The following is a 27055-nucleotide window of genomic DNA, read 5'->3' as shown; positions in this document are numbered from 1 at the left end:
ATGCAGTGGGCTCCTGGAAGAGCACCAGGGCGTTATCCCTCCACTCCCAGCTAGTTAAAAGAGTCTCTATGGAGCTATTTACAAAGTTGTGGCGGATGAAATGGTGATGTTATTAACCAGCTAATAGAAATTTCAAATGTTTTATACACAACCTCATAAGGAGGAAATACTGATGCTTCTAACAATCTATATATATTTGTCCAAGCAATTATAGTATTTTAATCAGGGTTTATTTCTGTTTCAAAAACCATTATATGCTGGTGTACACACAAGCTTTTCAAGTCACAAGACATTGAAAATACAATTTTATATCAAGGTCACTAAATTCAGCCCATTATGACTACATGGTAAGACATGTATATTTGTATATATATTTGTATATATATTTGGCAGTTAGCTCCCAAATCCCACTGACACCTATCTAGATGGTTTTCCTTTTTAATTATCCTATTTGTGGTAAAGTGATTCACAGATGTTCCTATACTGAGCTTGTTTTATGACACTGCAAAGGATTAGTTCAATGATGGGCTGAATCTATATTGGGGTGAAGATGAAACAAGAGTGGTTATTATTGCTGGACTGGTAGGTAGAGTAGAGATTTACAACGGCAGCATAAAAAGGAAGCTAGGTCACATAGTACAGACAAGACGACTGAGTTTACAGCAGTTTGGTGAGCATTAAAAGCATGGCCACCTAAGCAACATATTTAACAGTGAGAAGGGACCTGCAAAGCACACATGCCCCGCCCCCACAGCATATACTGGTGAATATAGATCTGTATCGACTCTTAGCTAAATCAAGAAAACCTCCTACCTGTATGTCAAGAGAGACGCTTGACCACAGCTAGCATATTGATTTGAGCTCAAAGAGTATGTTGCTCTTTGGGCTTTGCCACAGCTCTTGCCACTGTTAACTTTAGCTTAGACTGAAGAAAAGCTAAATGTGATGTTGTGTGCCTAATGACAAACTGAGTTGCCATCCTGAAAGCTAACGCAATGCCTTTAGCCCCAAAGTGTCCAGGAACCAAATTTTAAAAATGCACATGACAGTCAACAAAATGAAGGGTCTCAATATGTATCAAAACATCACCCAGGACCGGTATGAGGGCCAGACCGTGAGGCTGTTTCACCTGGCTGTACATTCAGGTGAAACAGCAGCCACTCAAGTCCTTCTGCCAAGGGGGCTTTTCAGCTGATCAAGCCGCCGCTCCCCCCGCCAGGTGGGGGCTTTGTTAAACTGCTCTGTTGGGGGGTGCAGGCAGCCATACGCCCCTCAGCGGAGAAGTATAAAGAAATCACCCACCCATGCCAAGGCGGCACCACCGCCTGAGGCTGCTGCCACCTTAGCATGGGCAGGTGCCAATGCTTATCTCTCCCTTATTGGTCTCTACAGTCACAGCAAACACTAACTCTCAAATGGTTTGACTTTAAACGCACGCCCCCCCCCCCATGTTGCACTCTTCCATTGTCCCTCCAGGCAGATGGATGACAACAACAACAAAATTATAGCATTAACTTCCCTAAAACAAAGCTCAGAAGAGTATTTATGTTAATTACAAAAAAACAAGTTAGCTCATTATTGTAAAACAATTTTAAAAACATTTTAAAAAGTGTAATGAATTGTAACTTAACAAGCAAGCAAGGTAAACAAACAATTCACTGAAGAAGCTTCCTTTAATTTTTGTCTCTGGAACTGCAGGTCAGCCAACATTTGAAATCATCAAAGGAAAAACAGATATGTCTGATGTTATATTTAACTAAAAGACTTGGTGTGACAGCTAGAGATGAGGACTGTGTGTCTGATGAAGTGTGCCCATCTCATACACTTTGCAATGACTGGCGTAGCGCAGTAGATAGAGCAGCAGTGGGGAACCTCTGGCCTGTGGGCCTAATTAGGCCAGGCGTGGGATGCAGGTTAGCCAGCAAGGCCTTTCCCACAAACCTCGGCCACTTGGCTCACATCTGACCTCACAGGTGACATCACATGTGAAGAGGTACAGACGTGGCTACAAAGAAACAACGGGAGTTTAAAATGAGATCCAGATTATTCCTTTGCAGGCAAGGCTCCCTGTCAGCCCTAATCAGCTAATACTTGCTGACAGAGAGCCCCACTGGGATTGGCTGCACTATAGAATTCGTCATCGGGAACTCCCTAGAGCAGCCAAGAGGGCTGGAGGAAGTGCTCTGGATCCAAACTACTTCCTTTGCAGAGTTGGGTGAAACAACAGGGAAACCAATAGGGACTGGAATCAGGGAGAGGAAATTGGGTGAAATGATATTGGGAATACTATAGAAAAAGTACAAAATAGTTTGAAGGTGAAACAAGGGTAGCAGGCTGTAAGGACTACAACCAGATAATCATGTAAACAATACTGAACACTTAAAAAGTGCTATACATATATTATACACAAGACTACTTGATACATCTCTTGGTCTTTGTTGGTTTTTTCTGCAATAGACTAGATTTACACAGCTACCTCTTGGAAGGATGTGGAGGGGGGAAGAGAGAGAGAGCGTGCAGCTGCAAGGATGGCAAAGTTCGATAAATCCACTTGCAAATACCTCTCCCTCATCTGGCAAACACCTGTGCTTCCACCCAAAGCCCTGCTTGGCGGGCTGGCGGGGGAATACCTCTCCTTTTATCCTTGGTTCTCCCGGGAGGAAAGTAAAAAGGTACTTTTCCTCCTGAAACTTGGACTTCTATGTCTTTGCTTTTCCTAAAGCACAGCAGCACCTCACAGTTGCTTTCTGCGAAATCTGATAGGAATGGAGAGAGACCACACTCCCTTTTTTCTCTGTGAAGAAAACAAGGGACAGTGTCCCTTCTTCAATTTTTACAGGAAACAGCAAGGAGATACTGCTGCTAGTGCAGCAGGGTGAAAAGCCCAACTCTTAGGAAAAGAAAATGTGGCTTTGCTCTGAGTTGAGGCTTTCACAAAAAGCAAAATCTGGACCTCACTGCTCTGTTACCTCTGGTGGGGATGACTGAGGAAAGGAAATAAAAGCCACCTTCTTTATTTGATGCACCCATGAGGAAAAGTGGTGGTTTGTCTCCCTCCCATTCAGCTGTCTCTTTTGCCAAACCTCAACTCATGGTGAGAGGAAAAAATACCATCTTCTTTCTTCAATGGAGAATAGGAAAGAAAGGCTATATAGCTTCCTTTCTGCAAGTTGTGCTAAAGGAAATGAAATAATAATAAAAGAAGCACCCTTCTTTTCTCCACTGAGAGAAGTTTCCTTCCCTAGCAGGCTTTTGGAGGAAGCACCAGCTGAATATTGCTGTGGCTTTTTGCAACTTGTGGGATGGAAATCTCCTCTCCTCTGTCCATCACACCATTTACAGGAAAATAGTGGCAGTTTCCTGGCTGGGAAGACAAGTCCCATCTCAGCCCAATGCTGCAATGGGAATGAATGTGGTAAGTTCCTGCATTTGTGTCTGTGTGTGTGCTCTGTACATGCAGTAGATCAAACACATGTGTGGCTATTTTGGCCAAGAGCACTGCTGACAAAAGGCTCATATCTTTCAAGCCTTGGCTATTCCCTGCAGTCCCTATTACTCATCCACTCATTCACCTCTCCCTCCCCCACATGCCCATTCCTGCCTCCATTGGTACTATCCTCTTGGTGCAGACAGAAGTAGCACTGAGATTGTATCCCAGCTCCATCTGTTGGTAATTAAAACAAGGAAATTCATATGACGCTCCTCCTAGCTCAGGTAAAAAGAGCTGCAACAATATGCCTGCGCATGGTGTTTCATCAGGAAGGAAGGGCTGTGAGAGCTGTACCATTCTCACAGAAGAAAGATTTGTTCATCTTTTTTCCTCTTAAGGTAACCCAGAATGGAAATATCAACTCTTATCCCTCAAAGATTCCATAACTCAGCACAAACTTTCTATAAAGCAAAAGCATTGGTGCCCAACATGTTGCATCACTTTACTAATTATGGAAATGTAACTTTTGCATGTATTAGTGATTCAAGGACATGCTCATAAAACATGCAGAAGTTGCTAACTATAAGTCAGACAAATTCCTACACATACTAATCCTGTCGGGCACTGATACAGTCCTGTACTTTGCCTTCCATGCAGGGAATACTCCACACCATACTTGGATGGAAGCAACTTTGTCACAGTTCCCTACAACCTTTAAAGCTACAAATTGCAGTCCTCTATAGCAACTTCTTTATACAATACAAAAAAGGTCTACCAGTTGATTTATTATTATTATTTTTGGCTTTGAACTTAGAATTGCATTATTGCTCAGCTAATCAGAAGCAGGTAATTCAGGATCATTATCCATTACACAATAAAATAAAGAGTTATGTTTATTGTTACCAACATATGTTTCATTTCTACCAACCACTAGTTCACATATGTAGCACTTTCAATATTATCAGCTTTGTGAAACCTACTGAAACAGTTCAAATAAGGTAGACTTTATAGCTAATGAGTGATAGTCACAGAGTAGTTCACACATTCAAATAACTATTTCAGGTTACTTCTTAATTCAACTACATTTATACAAAAATAGGAATTTTAGAGTATAGTGCACTTTCCACATATCAAGCCACCTTGATTCCTTGGGGGCACAATTCAGAACTGCACTCTTTTTTTGCCTAGTGATGGTTCACGCATGTGTATATAATTCAGACTAAAAAGATGAACTAACTCTAAGTTGTATTTAAGGTACTTGATCTTTGATGGATCATTCACAAAGGGAAGTGGATCATGATGTTTCAGTCATCAAGTAAAAATATGCATGTGTAAACAATCCCCTTTTAGCTTTCAGCTTAGTCTCACAGTAGTCACATAGTCATTCCAGTATGACCAGTGCTCACTCTAAGGCAACCTTTATCACTTCTAGACCACAAAGCAAGATATCCAGATTTCTAACCATTTCCTAGACTAGTCAGAGGACGATTTCAATTTTCAAAATTTATCAGGCTGACTGCATCCTGCTTAAATGTTGAATCTGTACATCCTTCCCAAGTTTTACCCCACTAAGAAGTATCGCCTTTTAGCACTAGCAGTTTAGCCATTTATACAACTACTTGCTACATTGAATGCCTATTTTCAAGACTGTGAAGCCTTTAGCAGTCAGGTCTTAATACAGCATTAAAATGCTTAGAATAAATTTATGTAAGATGTTCATCCCGAACTTGACTGATATATTAATGTTATTTAAGTACCTACTGTCAATTTCTATTACTCTAGAGAACTATGACTACATAACACTGCAAGTGCTCAGTCTATATTGAAATATGTTACAGTTGCACTGATTGGAAACCTTCCATTTCAACCACGTTCAGGAAAATCCAAGAGTGGCCTCGTGGATTTTTCAGCAGAAGATTTTCCAATTCATACAATCACATTTTACCTCTTACTCGTGCACTATGTGACATTTAGCATATATGGCAAGCCAAAATGGCATATTAGTACAGTGGTACCTCGGAAGTCGAACGGAATCCATTCCGGAAGTCCGTTCGACTTCCAAAACGTTCGGAAACCAAGATACGGCTTCCGATTGGCTGCAAGAAGCTCCTGCAGCCAATTGGAAGCCACAGAAGCCCCATTGGATATTCTGCTTCCAAAGAACGTTTGCAAACCAGAACACTCACTTCCGGGTTTGAGGTGTTTGGGAGCCAAAACGGAAGAGTACCAAGGCGTTCAACAACCAAGGTACGACTGTACAGTCATACCTCGGGTTTAACGTGCTTTGGGTTGAGCGCGTTTGAGTTGCACTCCACGGCAACCTGGAAGTAACAGAGCACGTTACTTCCGATTTTCACCGCTCGCGCAAGCGCAGACGCTCAAAATGACATCACGCACATGTGCGGAAGCGGCAAACGCGACATGCGACATCGCGTCTTACGTTGCGTTCAGGATGCGAACGGGGCTCCAGAATGGATCCCGTTCGCATCCCGAGGTACCACTGTATATTCATTGGTATATGCCAATGAATCTAAATTAAAGCAACAATGTAACATATTACTCCAGTAGAAAAACCTATTAATAAGCATTGCTCGGCAATAAAACACCTGTTTGGCAAAAAAGAGGCTACAATATAGGCTACAATATATGCTACATACAGCTTTATTCCCCACCCCTACCCCCCAAAACCCCAACCCCAACTCTACCAGAAATCTCCCTGTCCAGATTAAGGCTGTGTTCCAAATAAAACAGTAGATAAAATCTTAGGATCACAGGATGCAGCTTCATACAGCGTCAGACCACAGGGTCCATATAGCAAAGTATTGGCTACAGTGACTGGCAGTGACCTAGGTCTGATCTGGACGTGCCTAGGACTTTGAAGTCTCTGACTCCCCTTAAAGGTTTCCAAATACTACGGAAATCCTACATGCCATTGTCATGTGTGAACCAGCTCCAAGGTAATTCACATCACAAGAAAATTAACACAACCTACTTCCAACTTGGTAAATACGTTACAGCAAGGCATTTAAGTACCAATGTCCTCTAGAGATGCAAAGTATTTGGACATTTTGAACCCATGAGGGAAAGTGTTTCCCTTTTGATGTGCTGTGGGGGGGATGAATGTTTTGGAGAAAATTGAAATACATGCAATACTTCCTTCCTTGTCAAACCTAAACTAATTTTACTCATTTAGCAACATAAAAAGCATTTTTTACAACTTAGTACATAAAATTGTACTATTTGGTATATTTATTAACTTTATAGCACAACCCTTTATATATTAACTTCACTGTGGAGCAAGTTCCGCTTTGTTTAGTAGTGCTTATTCCAGTTAAGCATGCATAGGACTGAGGCCTCAAAAGTATAAACGTGTTAATATTGTATAAGCAAATTATGAATATTTCTTGTAGACTGCAACACACCATACATTACCTACATAAATGTAGAATCTTTGGCATCAAGTAAAATATTTCATGTGAGTTTTTAATCAGTGTTCCCCAAAATATCAGTCCTCAGGGGGCAAAACATATTTCCCCGCATTTTCATGTAGTTTCTCCTGAGATAGCTTTTCTTAAAAAAGAAAAAAAGATGGGGTTGTGAACTTGCTTTATTTATTTAAGTTGCTCATCACCTCAAGCCAAAACCTCTAGGTGACATACAATAAAAAACAATCCATAGAACTATTAATGAATAGAGAAACATTTAATCTCAGCAACAGCAGTTTCAACGCCAGCACAATTCTATTAAAAATCTGAGTTTTGTAGGAACTCTTCCCTATAAGAAAACAATTATCATCAGATTAAGCAAGGCAAAAGTAAATTCTGATAAAATACTGAACTGTTTAAAAAATGATTAAAATGTCTGGGAGAAGGGAAAGTCTTCTCCTAGTGCCAAATCAACATTAAAACAGGTGCTACATGAGCCTCCTTAGGAAGAACGTTCTTCAAATTTGGGGGGAGGGTCAAAACGGTCCTCTCTCGTTACCCCCCTCTATATTCAGATGAAACCAGTTCTGCCATTCCAACCACCTTCTTCTTGCAAAACAAGATATCATTTCCAATGAGCGTTTAAAATGAACCTCCTAACATTATAAGTGTCCTATGTTTCCATGTTGGTTGTGGGCAAGGGGGTTTTCTTTTTCCAACTCTAGCATGGATATTTGGACTATTAGTGTATGAGCAGATTAGTGTAAAAAAAAAAAAAAAAGCCCAAACAAAACTTGCAGCTAGCAACTTTTGTGAGTTTATTTACGATATGCACAAATGAAAGCTGTTACCCAATAAATGTCATATCGGCTGACTGGTTGATCACACAAGTTTTGTTCAATTAATAAAACCAGAAGAATTTAACATATAAAGAAAAGCTATTCTAAAGAAAAGCACACATTGCCTTTAGAATATACACAAAGCAGTGGGTGTCATAGTAGGTACTATCTTAAAATAGGCATTCTTCTGTACCAAGGCACACGTTTTCGTTAACCCAACAATGGAGCAATACAGCAGCATAAACAGCCACATAAGGAAGCTACTGCTCACCAACTCAGCCCTGGCCCAGAGGTCCGTCATCTCTTTGCTACCAGAAAGACCAGCAGATCATGCAAACACAACATAAACAAACAGTCCTTCAGGAAACAACTGGAAATAAACCACCAGCTTAAATTATGATAGCAATGATATCTTTCCATGCTCCATTAACAAAACATCCAAAGATACTCGTTTAAACAACTCCAGTGGCAGAGCTGTAAAAGATATCCGCCAAAACTGGAACTATAGCCTGATAGTCCATTTTATATCATTTTCGCACCTAAAAGTTTCCCAGCCCTTATAAAAGTTTTAACAGCAAGATTAGGGAGTAAAAGCTCCCTGCTGCCATGAGAATTCTCCAATTGCCCTGGAAAGGCACAACAAAAAAGCACCGTTTACTCTTCGTGTAATATCCATTTCTCTTTTTAGGACAGAAGTTTGTGGAACATATACATGACTCAATAATATTCATTCAGGCAAGTTTCTTTTGCTTTTGTTCTCAGGTAAGACACAAAATAGGGACGCGGGTGGCACTGTGGGTAAAACCTCAGCGCCTAGGACTTGCCGATCGCATGGTCAGCGGTTCGAATCCCCGCAGCGGGGTGCGCTCCCGTCGTTTGGTCCCAGCGCCTGCCAACCTAGCAGTTCGAAAGCACCTCTGGGTGCAAGTAGATAAATAGGGACCGCTTACCAGAGGGAAGGTAAACGGCGTTCCGTGTGCTGTGCTGGCTCGCCAGATGCAGCATGTCACGCTGGCCACGTGACCCGGAAGTGTCTGCGGACAGCGCTGGCTCCCGGCCTATAGAGTGAGATGAGCGCACAACCCTAGAGTCTGGCAAGACTGGCCCGAACGGGCAGGGGTACCTTTACCTTTACCTAAGAAACAAAATATTTTCCCCAAGTTACTTCTCTGTCTAGAATTATATTCCAGTTAATTTTCTGCTGCAGCTGTTGCTTCTTCCTTTAATTCTGTCTTCTTCAATTTAGGGACAAATACTGATAACCTCAAATACCTATCCAGGTAAATCTGGTTGATCCAATGCAATACTATTTATATTCTATTTATATTCTTACAGTTAGCTCTATGAAGCAACTAACCAAGTCTAGTTTCCATATAATTCATTATCTAGATATAATTCATATCTAGCATGTAAATTTTAAGTAAAAGAAAATCCTGGCACAAAAATTTAGAATGTTTTTTCCACTAGTGCTAAAGCATTTCTGCCTACGTCAAGAAATATAAAGTTGGGCAACCTCTTTGCACAATCTAATGGCATAAAACAAGGGCTGATGTCAGACAAACATCTACAATAGGCTTTTATTCTGTAGTCACTGTCAAGTTGTACAGGTAGGTGACCATTTTGCGCAGGGGTTCCATTCCTGCTCCCCACCACATTGGAAGAGCGCACATAAGACCAGACAAACCCATTTTGGGGCCACTTACAGGTCAGCAGCAACAAGGATGTGTGTGATTGTGCGTCAATCAGACATGTGTAAAATGGTTCCTGTCTGTATGTATACATGTATTATGTCTTTAGATTCTGAAGCTCAACACCTGTTCTGATAGTTTTTTAAAAAATGATATTTGCATCTCAATCCCATGTGAAGTGCTACCATCTTTCCTTACACACAGCAACCTGATGCATGCAGATTGCAGCTGATGCAGCTGCAACTTTTAGAAATCAAAACAACATAATAATCTCTGTACACTTTCACAGAAATAGGTTTTGCAAAAAATAAATGTTTTTTGGGGTAAAAACATTCATTTCTTACTTCAACAAGAATTTGCTTTTTTAAAAACAGAAAAGTCTTTCGAATCTGCTTGTTGAAAAATATCCAGCACCTGCAAACTGTGTCATGCAAACATCATAAACTGTAAGCAAAGGTTTAAAAGTAAAAATCTAATAAAGCATACTGACCAAAAAGCAGAAATGTTGTAAGTACCAAGTATCTTCTTAAAAACAACCCCCCCACTATGATTAGCTCTGAATTCTACCTTCAATAGCATCATTCATTGCAATGCAGAAACTATTTTAAACAGTGCTGAATATCACATAATCTATAATAATTTGGGTATCCATTAAAAACTTAATTTCTCAAGACCTGAACTGTCACAAAATTCTGAATTTATATAAACAGCCAAGAAAGAGACTTAGCCTGTAAATCTGGAGGGCATTCATTGCTGGATTCTCTACCAGCAGCAAGCCAAATTCCAGGAAAGTAGCTTCTAACCACAGGAAACCCACCCACACCAAGTTTATGAAAAAGAATCTGTTATTAAAATTTTAGACACTGAAACTGAATTCAGCGGATTAGGCTGCTAAAAAAAGATGTTTGTAATCAGTGCACTTCCTACTGCAACAGAACCATAGTTCCGTGGAAGAACATGTTTTTTATGCAGACGGTCCCATGTTTCAGTCCCAAGCATCTCCAGCTACAGAGTCAGGTAGCAGGTAGTGAGAAGGATGTCGGTCTGAGAAGCTGGAGAGCCACTGCCAATCAGAGGAAACGCTGAGCTATAAGAACAAACAGTCTGACCTGGTGTAAAGCACCTTACTACAAAGAAGTTCTTGAAGAACTGCTCAAAGATTCTTATAACAGATAATTGCATCTCACAGCAAATAGCCAAGCCACTTCCACCCTTCAGTTGTACTCCTTATGCTCCGTTCCATATAAGCTTAGAACCATGGAGCTCCAACAAAATTATGTTGTATGCAGAATATGTTCTGATGTCTATATTGTAATCTAGACTTTTATAGAGTGTCAGAAGATTTAAAACATTTAACTACTACATATTTCCCTAGTTTTATGTTTACTGAATCAAAAAGTGCTAGAAGCTAGGAGCTAATCAGCTTGTGTATACTTAGGAACATATTTAAGAGGTTTATTATATTTAAGGCTTTGGAATGTATTCTAAGTTACAGAATACTTAATTTAGAAAATTGATGTGTAGAAATCAGTAATTGATTAAAGCATAAGTACCACTCCCCTACACCAACCACTAATTCTCAGAAAAGACATGTGTTGTATTTTGGTTCTGCGCTGCAGTATATCATGAAACAGATGTGCCTTGGTCTGCATGCAAGCAAAAAAAAAAAAAATCTGCAAAATATGGAATTAGGGTAAATGGCCACAACAAACTGGACCAAATATGATCTCTACATAAAAAGCTACTGTATGGGTGGTGTCCAAAGCCATCTTTCAGGGGATGAAGAAAGTAATCTTTCTGCAGGCTGGGGGAAACTCTCTAGCAAATTTAATGTGACATGAGGGACGCAGGACAGGAATACCTGAAATCTGCCACCTGTCCCCATTCCATTGGGATGCCCTTCATCACCAGATGGACAATATTGGATACCACAAGGCTGCAATCCTAATGTACCTGTTAGAAATCTTCACTGATGTGCTAGTGGTAATGATTTGTGAGTAGACTTGGATAGTATCAGGATGCAGGCCTATGTAACCTAGGCAGTTACTGAAGTTTCCATAGTGCATTTCACTAGTAGATACAGTCGTACCTTGGAAGCCAAACGGAATCTGTTCTGAAGTCCGTTCAACTTCCAAAACGTTCGACTTCCAAGGTATGGCTTCCGATTGGCTGCAGGAAGCTCCTACAGCCAATCAGAAGCCGCGGAAGTCCCGCTGGACGTTTGACTTCCAAAAGAACGTTCGCAAACCGGAGCACTCACTTCCGGGTTTGTGGCCTTCGGGAGCCAAAACGTTCAACTGCTGAAGTATTCATCAACCAAGGTACGACGGTATTTATTTTTGAAACAAAAACTGTTATGAAATATCAGAGCAGTATGGTACAACTATTTTGAAATCAACATAGTAAATGGTGTCTTATCTGCTTATGACTTTGGCCTTCTCTACACATGGAAAGAAAGCTGGGCTCATTCATACAGACCCAACAATAGCCTACTAATTCTGTGCAGCACTGTTACATATAGGAGACATGCATAGACCTGAGTTCTGAAATAAAGACTAGTGCAATTCATACATTTTCTAGTCACATTAGCCACTCTTTGATTTATTGGAACAGCAGCCCAAAAACTGGACCAAGCTAACAAAATAGCTAACAAAAATTTTCACTCATCAACAATGAGTTGATGGGAGAAGTCTTGACTGTGACCTAACCTGAGATTCATAAGGTTTCAAAGGCGATCCCAAATCCAACTCCCATCTCCAAGCTGGGTAGAAGGGAAGGGGCGTGTCCCTGTCATACTGTATCTCAGACAGATTAAGGAGTGCAAAATGTCCCACTGCTTTCCAAGTCTTGGAGGCTGAGCATGATATCAGAGAGAGCTCCTGGCCTTTTCCGGACTCCAGAAAAAGGAGATGGGGCAATCACCAAACTATAAAAAAGTGGTACCTCATCTATGCCTGAGCACAGGTGATCTGCAACAGAATCCATTACTATTAGGCAGGGCCTATGTGAAGCCCTTACTGCTATAGTACAGCATTACTATCTAAGAGGTCAGCCTGTGCAATAAAATATTGCTCTGGCTCATGCATCTTTGTCTGAAAATTAGAGTATCTTCCAAGGATTCAGAAGTACAATACCTCTCAAATAAACAACATGCCTCCGAAAGCAGTTTGTGCGATCAGACAGCTAGGACACATGCACAAGCATGCGCATAATTTACTTGCTTGCTATGGACAACCTTTGTGTGTCAGTAACAAATGTGGTTTCCACATAAAGTGTAGATTGACCAAGCGCAAGACCTGATCCTGTGTTTCCACATTCAAAAAGACCTGATCCTACTACAGCATATTGTCAAGTGGAGCTGAAAGTGCAACCTTCATAAAAGACAAAAACTACTTAGGAGCCACACTTTTACAACCTCTATTTTTCCTTCAGAAACTTCAAACTCTGCACTGGCTTATTGCAAAAATATATCCATATACAGCTACTTCCAGAGGCCCACAAATTATGGATAGCCTTAGCAGCTGACCAAAATCTATGCTTGCCACCTTACCCCGAAGAATAAGAGGCGGGTGGTTGCAGAACATCTAAGGCTCAGCATAAGGATGGAGGCAAGTCACCCATTTCTCTTCAGTGCCAAGCCAAAGAGAAGGGTGATGATTGTCCTGACTTTCAGAGCATTCAAAAAGCAGCAAACTCTCAGTGGTTTTCAAGTTTTTTCAAGGCTCAGCTTATCATAAGAGGAAGGACCAACTATTTCCAGAGCCGAGTTCAGACCATGCCACATTCAACTTTTTAACTGTTGATCATTGGAAATCTTGATTGGATGTTGCTTCCCAGTAATCATACATGCCATTAAAAAAATATAACCACCACACTTGATTTTCATGCTCTTTCTTATACAAACGTATGAAAAAGGCGATGTTCCAGAAGTTCCAAATCTTGTAACTTAGCAAACATTTTAAGGCAAAATAAAACAAATAAATCAGCAGATTATCCCCTTCAAATAGTAAGAATAGATTGGGACTTTCTTTTATTACCTTGCTTCTGTATTTAGAAAAGTGTAATATATTAAATTTTCCATGCACCAGCACCATACTTAGAAGCTGCAAAAAAAATTCTGTCAACATGCTTCAATAAAAAAGTAATCAGCAACCAATATAAGCTCCCTGGATGCTTACAAAATAATATGTATTATGAAATTGAAAATATTCTTGTAACTGACTAGATTTGGTGGATTGGCTCAAATGAACCCTTCCTTATAGAACAGAACCTTTGAATCCAACGGAATCTGAAAAATATTTCTAACGTATATCTAAAATAAGCTATAGTAGTGGACCTTAAAATAAGCTATTGGAATTGACTGAAAAACCACAGGTATTCTAGCCTTGTGTTATACAAGTACAATGCATTACCATAACATTTTATCATATATGATATTCTTCAAGACCACGGTGAAGTTGGAAAAAAATCCTCACACCAAAGTAATTCAGTATGTATTAGTTTTTAAAGGTAATAAAAACCCTTCCTAGACTTACTATTTAAAGAAATCTTGCAGGATTTTTAAGAAGCTAGCAAGAATCCCAAATTCTTTTTTGTTGTTATCTCAAATTTCAAGGATTAAAATAAGCAATAGAATACCCTTTGCAAATTAAATGGTTCAAAAATAAGGTAGATATCTGTATCTTCCAGAAATAGTTGGTAATTTGTAGAATCTTTTGATAACTAGCACAATTTACAATACATGATTTGAAATAGGACATGTCCTATAAAAACTTGGCAATGTACAAGATGTTTCATATGCTTAAGTAACAATTTGTCAGGAAATAAATTATACCCCAAATTAGTATTAAACTACTGTGATGAGAAAAAGTAAATGCCCCGTTTAAAAATATGGACACGAATGACAGTCACCTGTTTCATACTTCAGAAATGGAGCCCACTACTTCAAACAATAGTGAATATTGTAGAGCAGTTCAATTCTATTTTGGACAGGGTCTGGAGGGAGGGAAATGCTAAACCTTCCAAGCTCCTTCATGATTATTCAACTTTCTGTCCACTGTTTATTAACAAATACTTCAAAATAAGATGTTTTGTTGTAAACGTTTGTACTCTGGATGGAAACTGCTCTTTCTGTGCCATCCTATAATGCAAGGTAGAATTCTCAAATGTACTCCAAGCATCCAGCTACATTTAGCTTTCAGCCTTTTTATTATCACTGTCAATGAATGGGGCCCTAGTCAAATTAAGCTGCCATTTTAGGTTAAAGACAAGAGCCTCTGTTGTGCAACAGCAATACAAAAATACTCTAAGCAACAGACACAGCACTCTAATTGGAAAAAATATCAACATCAATTCCTACAAAAAATAGTTAGCAACTGTGCTTTTTAACAACAAAAACAAAATAATACTCACACATTACTGCAAACTAACTGAATTTGTAATTGGGATAAATCGGCTACCCATGCTGCTAGGGTCACAGTCACTAAGATTTTTTGCCTCTGTTAGAATGGATGATCTGCAAGAAAACAAAAAATTGTTCAACTTTTATCTTCAGATTTGTAGTTATTGTAATATGAGATATAAAAGTGTATTTCCACCAGGAGAAAAGCTGATGAGCTTCTATTAAATATATATATATATTCTAAGGAACACATCTCCTAAGTGGGAGGGGGAGAGAAGGGCCATATCGGTTTGAAATTTCAAGTTTGCAAACCGAAATCTATGAGTAGCAAGTGGTCAAAAAGCTCACTGCAAATGAAAAAAAACTCACCAAGATCTGCTTGGAAAGCACATTCAGTACTACACCAAACAAAAGCAAAAGCAAAGTAGAATGAGTTGGCTGTTGTATCTAAAAAATTCCTAGTAATTCAAAGGAAACTCCCAGCGCGTTGCTACTTTTCTTTTGTCCATTGTCCGTTTTAAAAGTACTTTAAAAGGAAGGCGTGAGCACTATCCCAAAGTGATCTGGAGAAACTCATCCGATTTATTGCCTATGTGGTAAATCCCACGAGCTTAATGTCCCCCCCCCCCGCCTGCCCCACCGCTAGATTAAGGGGGTGCCTCCTAATACAGAAGGGTGTCCCCTTATATAATGCTATCAGGAAAAATGAATGCAATATAATGATGGCTGCTCCTTCTCCCTGTGACCCACTAACAACCTTCCCTACCCACCTCCAGTGTGTCCCCCCCCCCCCGGCACATCCCCAGCGTCCGCTTCCCACTTCCACCAGCCCCACATTCAGCACCCACCCACCAGAGCCAAAGGAGAAACAAAATTCCCGGCCAACCCCATTTCCCTTTATGAATCAAACCTAAACACATACACTCCCTGACCGCCTGGCCTCAAACCACCTTTTCCGCTCACCCTCAAAATGGCCTTGGTTTCGGGAAGGGAGGGGGGAAAACTACGGCCACCAGGGAGACCTTCTCAGCGACCCGCTCTCGATCAGGGGAAAAGACAGAGAGGGGGAAGCGCGCAGGCGAAAGGAAGAGATCGCCCGGCGGGGGGGGGGGGGGGGGAGAAGAGAGGGAGAGAGAGAGACACACACAGAAAGGGAAGCAGACTTGGTCCGCGGGGTTAAGTCTCCTATTATGTTGTTGTTGCTGCTACTGCGATCGCCTCCGCCACCAGCCCCAATCCAAGCTGCCTGGGGAGCGTCTCTCTCCCCCCCCCCACCACCACATAAAACCACACACACACACGCTTTCTTCTTGGGTTGTTAGAAAACAGTCGTGATCTCCTCCCCCCCCCCCGTGTGATTCCCGTTTCACTCCCACCGCCAGCCTCCCCGCTCCTCTCCAGCGAAGACAAATAACCCCGGCACAACCTCGTGCCTCTTCTCTTCTCTCGCCGCCCCCCCCCCCCGCCACCACCACTCCTCCTCCTCTATCATCACCTCCATTTCCTTGGGCTCTCTTCTCTTTCTCTCTCCTCCTCCTCCTCCCATGGCTCCATGTGTCCGCGAGGAGCCCCCGGGTCAAGCTAGCAGGAGGCGGGGAGAGTGGAGGGGGGCGAGACGGGCGGCCCCCGCACTTTGTTAGCGCTTGTTGTGCTGCCAGGGCCGGGAGCGCTCAGCGTGGCCAGCAGGGCGGGCGGAGGGGGGGGAGCCTTCCCGGGGAGCCGCCGCGCTCAGCCCGTCGCCTCATCCCGCTCGCCGCGATCCGGCCCCCGCCGCCCCTCCTCCTCCTCCTCCCGCGGAGACTTTCGCCCAACTTTTCCTCTCCTTTTAATCGCCCTCCAAAACTTGCGCTCGAGGAAAGGGAGGTGGGGGAGGGGAGGGAGAGGAGAGAGGTCAGGCGGAGAAGAGCCGCCAGGCTCGCTCGGGCTCCCGCTCTCACCGGCGTGTGGGTTCGTCGCTTCTTCTCCTTCTCCTTCTTCCTCCTCTTTCTTTTCTTTCTTTCCTTCCTGCCTCTCTCCCACCCCCACCCCCCGCTTTACATCCTGGGAAGCTCCTCGGCCGAGGGATGCACATGGACCAGAGAACCAGGCGAGGCTCGCCGACACACCGCGCGCCCCTCCGCTCCCCCCGCCCTCCGCCGGACCGGCTGTGGGCCGCGGCCAGCCGGACAGCCGCGCTCTCTCGCCCGGCGCGCCGGCGCTGCCCTCTAGGCTGCCTCCGAGGCGGCTCTGAGGCGCGGGTCACTCACCGGGGTCAGGGCTGGCGCGGCGGAGGCGTCCTCGGGAGCGGACCGGGGGGGGGAGCGAGAGAGCCGGAGAGCGAGCGCCTCTCCCTCACAAACAAACAAACACGGAGAGAGAGAGAGAGAGAGAGAGAGAGACCCACACACGCGCACACGCACCGGGAGTTGGTTTCGGCCGGGCGGTCAAAGCGAGGCGGGCGGAGATCCCTGACCAGGGCCGGCGAGAAGGGCGGGCAGGGGGGTCAGCGAGGGTCTCCGGGTCTCCACCGGGTCCCGGGTCCGCTTCGCTCCTTTGTGTAATTTCACTCGATTCAAGTTTAATCCGATAGTTCCCGAGCGCGTCCGCAAAAGCCGAGCGACACACCAGCCAGCCGAGCGGCTGCCGTTGCTGCTACCGCCCCCTGCCTGTCCGCTCGCCCGCCCCCGTCGCTCGCTCGCTCCCTCCGCCCGCCACGAGGCGCGTCCCCGACGCCACTTGCCCTCTCTCCCTCCCTCCTTGCCTGCCTCCCGCGGACGAGCGAGCGGGGGGAGGGAAGGAGGGAGAGTGCGCGCGCCCGCAAACCCCGCCCCGCAAGGTTACACGTCATCAGCCACCGGCATAATTTATGCAAGAATCCAGCCTTCCTAAAAGGGCAGCGGGGGGAGGGGGTCAGGTCACTAACTCCCTCCTCCGCTTTCTTTCCTTCCTTCCTCCTCTCCTCCCCCCCCCCGCGGCCTCCGCTCTCCACGAGGACACTCTCCTCCTCCCCCCCGCCCTCAGGAAAGAAGGAAGGAAAGGGAGATGGACGGTTGGGGGAGGGGGGCGTCAAGCGCTGACAGGGCGCCGGGTACACAAGGGCTCAGACAAGTCGACACCCACTTCTTCGCCCGCCGCCCTCAAGCGACGGGAGGGAAAGGGAGGCGGGGCGGAGAGGAGGACGGCGTCCAAGACCCAGATATCGACATGGAGATAGCGAGGTGGCGCCCTGCCTCGCCCGCGGGCGAATGGCCGGCCAGAGAGGGGCGGCGTTCCCAGGACGGAGCCGCCGCTCGCTCGGGGCCTCACGCAGCTTAACCTGGCCGCACAGAACACGCCGCCGCCGCTTCAGGCGGAGCGGAGCAACTCCCGCCGGTGTTGTGGAAAAGTTCGGCGGCGCCCGGGAGGAAAAGAAGGGACCCTCCTTCCGCAGAGTTATTATGGGAGAAGAAGGGGGCGCGGAGGGTGGGAGAAGCACCTGCGACGGAAAGACTCTACAAAAGACTTCGCCGCCGCCTCGTTTCTAGGGGAGAATCCTGCCCGCCCCGGTGTGTTCAGTCGTGCTTCCAACATGCCGCTGCCAATCTCGCTTTAAACGTGTGATCCGTGTGATCGTCTAAAACCGCGTCCGCCTGAAGGGCACAGTGTTAGTTGTGCACGCGATGAAACAACCGCCATGTGTCCTGTGCTGGAATTGTCCGAGAACCACGACCCGCCTCCTGCCTGCATCATGGGATGTCCCGTGTCTCCCCCCCCCCAAATTTAGCAATTTATGGCGATATATAAAGACAGGATCTTCCGTGTGTAGTGGGGGTGGGCGGCAATTATTCGTCCTTACTGCAAAATGATAAAGCGTGGAATAATTTCTAAATTCAAGGAGCCCATGAACGACCAATTTTTTTTTAAATAAATAGAGCCAGTCTCCACAGAAAATACCACTGCTTTTCGATAAACTTGTGAAGGTGGGGACGAACTCAGCTTGCTTCTCTGAATCCAAGTCTCTGTTCCGGGGAACAGAGAAAGAGTTAATGCCATTTAAGAGTCCAATCAGGAGATCAGGCCTGTACCTTTGAAAGGTCCAAAACAGGGCTTTTAAGTGTAGGGATAACACATCCAGGTTAATATTTGACAAAACTATCTGCTAATGTAGTGTAAGTGTTCATGTGAATAGGCCATAAGTGTGCTGGCCATTTGCTTATCCTCAGGTTTCATGTTTCTGAAGTCCCATCACACATCAATGCCATTGCATCTCCCAGCAGCTCTCCAATGCAGTTTTAATTTCTGACTCAAGACTGTGTTCTTGTACTTTATATATACACATATGGTAGACATATCTAGCAGGTGCAAGTCTGTAACATCTGCATGCCACACAATTATTAAAGGCAGCAGAGCACTCACTGGATAAGTAGATACCCAACTTAGTTTAGTGGCTCAAGCACTGCTATAATTTGATGCATGGTTAGACTAGATTTCATTGTAAGTCTTTGGAGGTTAAAGTTCACCATTTTAGGTGTTACATGGACTGCATATACGCACAAGATCATAAGTGTACATTACATGTCAATTAGCTCAGAATACTATTCCCTTGTTCCATATGTGCACTATTTAGAATTCTTTCATAATCCTGCTCTGGAAGGGGGTTGGGTGAGTCCACCCATTAATTACATATATTGTGAGTTCAACACCTGTTGTGAGTAAAGAGTTTTAAACAACTCATTTATGTGTTAAGCAATTCTGAATATACATCTTGAAACATCTCTAGTCTGCATCAAGAAAGCTCACCATTATACTTGCTGCTACTTTCAGTGTGAGTTTTAAATCTGTTGAAACAGTTAATTTTCTTTGAATTTCAAAATCCAGACCACAAATTTTGTATCTTGAAACAGTTAGCTGAAATTGAAGAAGCCAAGAGGTGGGAAAAGTACAGTGTAGCACTTTACATTTTTACGCTGCTTAGTTTTAGATTCTGCCATGTTATCTTCACACAGAGGCATTTTTCTAAACTGGAAAGCAGCATATATGTAGAAACAAACACTTGATTAAGTAGTTAAGAATGTGCTCAATGCTCATTGAAGGAGAGAGGGGAGGTGTATAACAAGCCCCCATCAATTCATGCCTTGGGTACTCTGGAAGCCTCTAGTATTAAAATCCATCACATCAAAATGGAGAAGAATTTGGAACTGTAGTGGGCAGAAGATTCTGTTCTAGGATTGCCAAATATTAACCCATAAATCATTGCTGAGCTTACAAAAGATCCCAGGCAGAGACAGGATGCTACAGCCCCCAACCCCTCAATCCATTCCTCCATTCATCACTTCGCCTACTCTCTTCTAGTATTGACTGTAGCAATCAGAACTTTGGTTTTGCCCCACAGTGTGCAAAGGAGGAAGTGAGCAAAGGATGACAGAGCAGTAGGAGGGGAGGCAAAGCAGATGCATGTAACTTTCTATGGGTAATCTGCAGATTATGTTAGGCAACTATTTCCTGTTAATATTGAGTCCAGGGTGGATGCTAGTAGCTGAAACGATTAGCAGTACGGACAGCTAGAGAAACAGACCGTTTTGGCGGTTGTTCTCAGGTTCATATAATAGAATCTAGAAGAGAAATTGGTTTTGTTTTTTCTCTTAAAAGTATTCTAGGTATACTTGATTAGTGTGTTCATATACTGTGGTACCTCAGGTTACATACGCTTCAGGTTACAGACTCCGCTAACCCAGAAATAGTGCTTCAGGTTAAGAACTTTGCTTCAGGATGAGAACAGAAATTGTGCTCCGGCAGCGTGGCGGCAGCAGGAGGCCCCATTAGCTAAAGTGGTGCTTCAGGTTAAGAACAGTTTCAGGTTAAGAACAGACCTCCGGAACGAATTAAGTACTTAACCCGAGGTACCACTGTAATTTAACATGACTTCCCAAAATATTCTATGCCTGTTTGTAAGAGGTGCATAATAAATTCAACTAGTCTCTCATTCTACTGAATAGCTCAGTCCATAGAGCACGAGACTCTTCACCTTGGGGTTGTGGGTTTGAGCCCTATGTTGGGCAAAATAATCCTGCACTGCATGAGGTTGGACTAGATGACCCTCATGGTTCCTTCCCACTCTACAATTCTGAGATTCTATTATTCTCTGCTCACTCCAGAGTCACAAGGATAGAGAGGATGGGAGAACCTATGTTGCTCTGGGTTTGAGGAAAGGAAGACGTTATTATGTATTTAATGACTAAGGTCTCAAAGCTTTGAGAAAACTACTGTGGGTATACTTCACTAACACTAAGATTCCATACTAGGCCTCACAATATATGCTACCCTATATAATGGGAACGTGGAACAAATTTGTGTCCCATATAATTCCCATCACCCTTTTGATCCCAAGGGGAATACCGAAAGATCACTTAACATAGATTAGCTACAATTTTCCATTAAAAACAACATTAATATAAGTTATTTTTAAAAATTAGTTAACGCTGTTGTTAAATAAAAAGGTAACTACTGTTTTTAATTCATTTTTTATTACTAATATTACAAACATGGAGAAAGGGAACTAATCTATATTTATAGATAATTCAGTATTTTAACGTCACAGCTGCAGATTGTGTTGGTTCATAATATAGTCTTACAATGCAATCCTATACGTGCCTACTCAGAAGCCCCACAATGTGACTCACTCCCAGGTAAAAGTGTATAGGACTGCATTTGCAGCAAGCAGTGTCAATACAATGTTTGAATTACTAGTTTTAACGAAGTATACACAAAAAGTATTTTTTTCAGGATAAGCTACATACCAACACAGAGTTAAGCACACCTAAGCCTATTGATTTCAGTGGTCATTAGAAACTTAATGCCGGATGCATATATAAGTGACATGTTACGTGCAGTACGGGCCATGAATGCATACTCACCTTTATTGCTACTGATGGCCTTTTCACAGTAGCAGTATGAACTGGTTCCTCAAGTTATTTCTCCTGAAAGTGAGTTGACTGTGGTTTCACCAAGCATGGGTGTTCCCCATCCACTGACAGTACACTTTCAAGCTACAAAGCCTGCCACCCACTGCCCAGACAGGTACTGCTTCCAAGGCGCATGCCCCAGCTCTACCTCTGCTGCATTCCATTCTTCTTTCTTTCAAATGCACCATTTTCAAATGTTTCTCCCCAGACTACATCTTCATCACCCAGTCCTACTCATAGATCTATGGCAACAATTTATGGTCCCTGTCACTGCATATGAAGCATGCATGTAAGTGCACACACACATTCATAAAAGGTCATGCACAGAAAAAAACAGCACTTACATTTCAGTGTATAATTGTATATTGCTTAGAATAAGTATCATAAATACACTTTGATCACCACTTCTCTTTTAGTGGATCCTTTATTGTGGCCAAAGTTTTGCTTGTAAGGCCTTCTTGGTGTTTAGGTTGATTGTTTTCATGCTGGCAAAAAGGAATAATGGAGAAGTGATAATGGGAAGATAAAACATACCAGGAAAGCATACATACCAGTCCAGAAAAAAGACATTCCCCACCTGAAGACTGAATGGGGAAGCAAGAACATGTCTTATTTCAGCGACATTCAAAGATTTCATATTAGCCAGATCCTTAGTGAAACCTTCTCCAAGTATAAAGAAGCGTCTTTGGAGTAGATGCAGCAAGCTGTTCCAGTATTTGACCTGCTGATGTGGACATCAGACAGCTGATGGAACACAACTTCACGATGAGGGAGCAGACACATGTGCTGCTAAGCTGGATTCATGCCAGGTGTGAAAACAGTGTCAGCTTTTCAAAAAATTGTACATGTGATCACTGCCTGTGTCTGTACACATCAGGAAACTACAATTCGAATTTAAACGAGGAAACAAAGTTTGTCAATCATACTGCACTTAATTGGTTCATGGCAGATTCAAGAACATAGATAATGTCTACAGGATCCTACTCTTGGAAGAAAGATTCCTCCTAATACATAGAAGCTGATCCGTCTATTCACTAAGTGACAAGTAATTCAACATGGCATCTATGTACTGTCATGGTTTTCACATATTACATGACATGTCAATGATGTATTTGTAGCTTCCTAGGAAGACAACAGAATGCAAAGAGTTGTTCAAGCAAATAACAGGTTGAACCCAGTCAAATACAAAGCAAATATATTCCACAGTGCTGTCAAATCAATCCTTCAGCGAAACAAGCCAAGAAATCCATGTGCAAAATCAAGTCTTCAAAATGTTCACAGCTTTAAATAGTTTGAAATTTAATGCATAAAAATTTACACAATAAAACATGTTAGTATTCAAGATATCACAAGACTCTGTTGGTTTTGCTGCAGCAGACACGGCTATCCCTCTGGAAACTCTTATATATTTACTATTTTACTGAGCAGGGGCTCCCTTTTATTAACATACATACATCTATATATGTGTATATCTGAAGATACATGGTACACAGATTGAAATGCTAAGCCCAGTTTTATTCCATTGCCCTTAGATTGGACTTCCGTTAGAAGGAAGTTCTTCTAAGTGTTTATAACAAATATATTTACCATATTTTTCCATGTATAAGACTAGGTTTTTTAACCAAAAAATTAGGTTTAAAATTGGGCTCATCTTATACACGGGTAGTGCTGAGGGGTGTTTTCTTAATTTGGAGTCCCCCAAAATAGGGGTTGTCTTATACATGGAAAAATACGGTAGCTACATAACTCAGAGCCTTTGCCATGGCAAGAAACAAGTACAAAAGTACATAGCTTTTGCTATCATTCATCATAAAAATCACAATTATTATTTTAATATAAAATTATAAAAGACTTGTCCACACTAGTTTGAAACAATCATCATGCATTAATAATGGCAGCAAAGAAGTAACTGAATGCAAAACAAAATAGGAGGCTAATTGTTATTAGGATACTTTATTTTTGCTAACAATCTCTGCTTCTATAGAGAATTAATTCTGTGACATGCAGAATGGTTACACTGACTAGAAACTATTCCTGAGGTGATTCAGCAAGAAAAAAAATCCAGTAAGAAGTTAAGATTCTGTTCCCAGGATTGTCCCAGAGAACATGGAGAAAAATTATTCTCACATGATTTCCAATGGTATACGCTTGCACTACCACTTCAAAAAGCTACTAAATGAACAGAAAGTTATGTCAGAAAAAGCCCAGGGAACCTACAATTTGATCTTTATAGAATAATTGCTTTAAATTGAATCGTTAGCTACCTCTCCTGCATATTTGTTGTCAGATTTTCAACAATTTTTTTTAAAAAAATCTTATACCAGCAAAACTGACTATGAGGTACTAACCTAGAGGGATAAGGGACTATGGCACTGTGGCAGGGATGGGGGAGGACCAAGTGAAAGGGGGAGGACCTGAAAAGGCATCATGCTCCAGTGCAGGATGTTTCCAGGTGGATTAGTTAACTTGTGCTGTGTGCGTGTGTGATATATATATAGTGTGTGTGTGTCTCAGGAAGTGTAAGCTTGAGTAAAAGAAGAAGTTAGCTGGAACTGGATTGAGGTCTAGGGTAGTGTTGTGACAAGCAAACTTCCTGAAATGAGAAGATGTGACCAAGTTCAAAAGATCCAAAGTGAATCACTCAAACACATTGCAAAATCTGCTGCAAGAAATGCTTTTACAACTGCTCAAAATAATCTTGTGCATGAGATTTGCAAAGTCTGCCTGCATATATACAATACAAATATGAAACTATGCCAAAAAACAATTCCTTAAAAAGTACAGTAGTTATCATTTACAATATATGAAGTAGGTCAAAGCACAGAGAAAGAGGACAAAGTTATAAAAAGTTAGCTTAATAAAATTGCCTATTCTTGAAAAACAGGTTCTCATCGGGAAGAGTTTCGGGAAAACATTAGTAAGGACTGTTGATGACAGATAATAAAATATGTGCTTAATGGCATACTGGTAAGAAGAGGGAAAGAGTTTCATAACCTGCAAGAGAGAAGAAAAGAAAAATGTGTAAGAACAAGCTGGATCCTGCTCCATTATGTCTGAAACACATCCTCGTCAGCCTAAACCCTTTGGTCCAGACTGTGAGAACACCATCCTCCCCACTTCCACATTAGGGTGCCAAGCCCATTTTCCTCTGGTAAGTAACCTCTTCCTCTCCTTACTTCGCAAACACCTCTTAACTTCCGCTCACCAAGGTGCCCCTCCCCAACCCACAATTATCTTCCCACTAAGCTGCACTCATCTTTCCCCCCCCCCCCAGTTTGGGGTGCGCTCCTAGATCCCCACACCCCCTTTCCGGAATTTTGCTTCCTTCCCAACTTTTCTTTAGAAGCCACCGATCATATCCAAGGCTCGAGACAGCACAGCCTTGTTTTGAGGGGGGGCATTTTGCGCGCCCCGTTTCCACCCCTCCTCGCACACACCTATCGCCGAGTCCTCCTTCCTCCTCCCGGGATTCCATTTCCTCCGCCCCTTGTTCCACTCCGTTTCTTACGTCACAGTCTCAGGGTTTTCCTTTTCCCTGACGGCACTTTCGCCCGCCGCGCCGATTGGCTGTGAACCGGAGCCAATGGGAAAAGACACCCCCCGCTCAGAGAAATATATTCTCTGAGCTGGGTTGGCGAGGCGCGGGCAGGTTCCCCGGTCCCAAGGGAGGGCGGGGGGGGGGTCAGTTCGAGAAGTGGGCGGGGAAAAGAGAGAGAGACACACACAGAGAGAGTGGGGGAGGGGAAATCTCAAGCACCAGGTGGCTCCGGGCTAATCCCGTAAATTCGCGAAGAGGTCCTCCTGCCGATTTAAAAGGGCAGGCGCAAGAGCGGCTTGCAGGGGAGGAGAGGCGGCGAGTGTGAGCCGGGCGACCACGAGCCCGAGCTCTCGCGGCTGAATTTCGGCATCGAACCCTGAGGCGGGAAAAGGGCGAAGTCGCCTTATTTCAGAGCATCCCTCCGCCACACACACACTTCCCAGCCACCCCACAGAGCAACCCTCCTCCTCTTCTCCACGCGCGAACGAGACCGTCGTGCGCCCCGCCCCCCATGCCTCACAGCAGTAGAGTTTCCCCGCGCAACAGTATCCCACGCAGGAAGCAGAAAATGCCGCCTCAGCCAGGGAGTCGTCGCCCCCCCCCCGCCCTCCACACACAACAAAAGCCGCCGTCCTCCACAACCCTTCCGGGCGACCCGGGCAGGAAACCTCACGAGGAAACGGAGACCCCACCCACGCGCTGCAAGTCCGCCCCCCGCCTGCTTCCTCCTCCTCCTCCCCGGAGCGGGACGGCGGAGAGTCCCTCGCGCCTCGCCGGCGGTTCCCTCAGCAGGGCGCCCACAGGAAATGGGAGAAGCCGCCGCCGCCGCCGCCGCTCTGGCTGGCAGCCCTTCAGCGCTTCCCGCAGGAAACGCCGCCGAGCTGATCACAAAAGAGCGCCCGCTTCGGCACCTCGCGCGCCTGCGGGCCATTTTCGGCCGCGATCCTGAAGCACGTTTGTATTCAGAAAGCAACCCCACCGGGCTCAGGACAGCGGCAGAGTCGCGACTCTACAAAGGCTTCGCTTTCTCTGCCGCTTTGAGAAATGGCTCGTGTTTCCCCCCCTCTTCCCGCTTTGCAAAGGAGGAAAAAGGGTGCCCAGGCAGAAACGTTTGTCTAAACTAGCAACGTGGCCTGAAGTGTGATTTAGAAAAACAAAAAAACCTGGCATTGGTCAGATCTATGCAGAGTTTAATCTGGCACAATCTTTTCTCCTTCTCTCGAGTAAGTTGCTCTGGAAGCACCAGGCCCCAAAAGCAGGCGGGGACGGGACTAAACAGAAGATGTTGCTGGACTCCCAAGTCCCATCACCCAGAGTCGCAAGGCCGAGAGGCACGAATGATGGGAGTTGGAGGCCATCACCGTCTGGAGTACCACAAAGTATTTTCCAGGGGTGTTCCTGATTTAGAGAAGCTGTCCCGGTTTCTGATTTGATCTCAGAAATGTCCTACTTTTCCTTAGGATGTCACTATTTTCATTGGAGAAATGTTGGAGGGTATGGCATTATCCGACTGTCAAGCCGTCTGAAGGCAATCCTGTATAGGGAAGGTTTTTAAAAAACGTTTTATTATGTTTTTATATGTGTTGAAAGCTGCCCAGAGTGGCTGGGGCAACCCAGTATGGGGTATAAATTTATCATTATGGAATGGGACATCCCTTTTCTCATTGGAGAAATGTTTGAGGGTATGGTAATGTTTCTTGACCCCTTTGCATTGACTAAAAGTAGGGGGGAAATGAGAAGTCACTGTGAAATTAAATTACAGTATTCTGCATTAAATTAAAAGACTGCAAAGATTAGGGATACTGTACATGTGG

General features: G+C 43.6%; 1 protein-coding gene and 2 long non-coding RNA genes across 6 annotated transcripts in view; 1 reads left to right on the top strand and 2 right to left on the bottom strand.

Moving 5' to 3' along the window:
* Positions 1–17541, bottom strand: part of CHD7 (chromodomain helicase DNA binding protein 7) — a 141804-nt gene extending 124263 nt beyond the window's left edge. For 2 of the 3 annotated variants that reach the window (XM_083622814.1, XM_083622816.1), the window contains exons 1-2: positions 17183–17541; positions 14795–14897 (exon numbers count right to left, since the gene is read on the bottom strand). The gene's annotated coding sequence lies outside the window, so the exon portion shown is untranslated. Of the gene's footprint in view, positions 1–14794; positions 14898–17029 lie in introns of all 3 variants that reach the window. The other variant, XM_083622815.1, reaches the window with a different exon arrangement.
* Positions 17542–17635: 94 nt separating this feature from the next.
* On the top strand, positions 17636–20724 carry LOC310766694. The gene is made up of 2 exons (XR_014550366.1): positions 17636–20413; positions 20642–20724. It is a non-coding gene; the product is annotated as an uncharacterized lncRNA (long non-coding RNA).
* A 1319-nt stretch (positions 20725–22043) lies between these two features.
* Positions 22044–26615, bottom strand: LOC310766660. 2 transcript variants are annotated; one of them, XR_014550315.1, is made up of 2 exons: positions 25938–26615; positions 22044–24697 (listed from the first exon to the last, which is right to left on the bottom strand). It is a non-coding gene; the product is annotated as an uncharacterized lncRNA (long non-coding RNA). The 2 variants fall into 2 exon arrangements; XR_014550316.1 differs by lacking the exon at positions 25938–26615 and adding an exon at positions 25141–25366.
* Positions 26616–27055: the final 440 nt, after the last annotated feature.

This window comes from Podarcis filfolensis (assembly GCF_964270895.1).
Source record: "Podarcis filfolensis genome assembly, chromosome: 7".
Taxonomy (NCBI): Eukaryota; Metazoa; Chordata; class Lepidosauria; order Squamata; family Lacertidae; genus Podarcis; species Podarcis filfolensis.
Note: the sequence above shows the minus strand (reverse complement) of the source record. Positions and strands in the feature narration are given on the sequence as shown.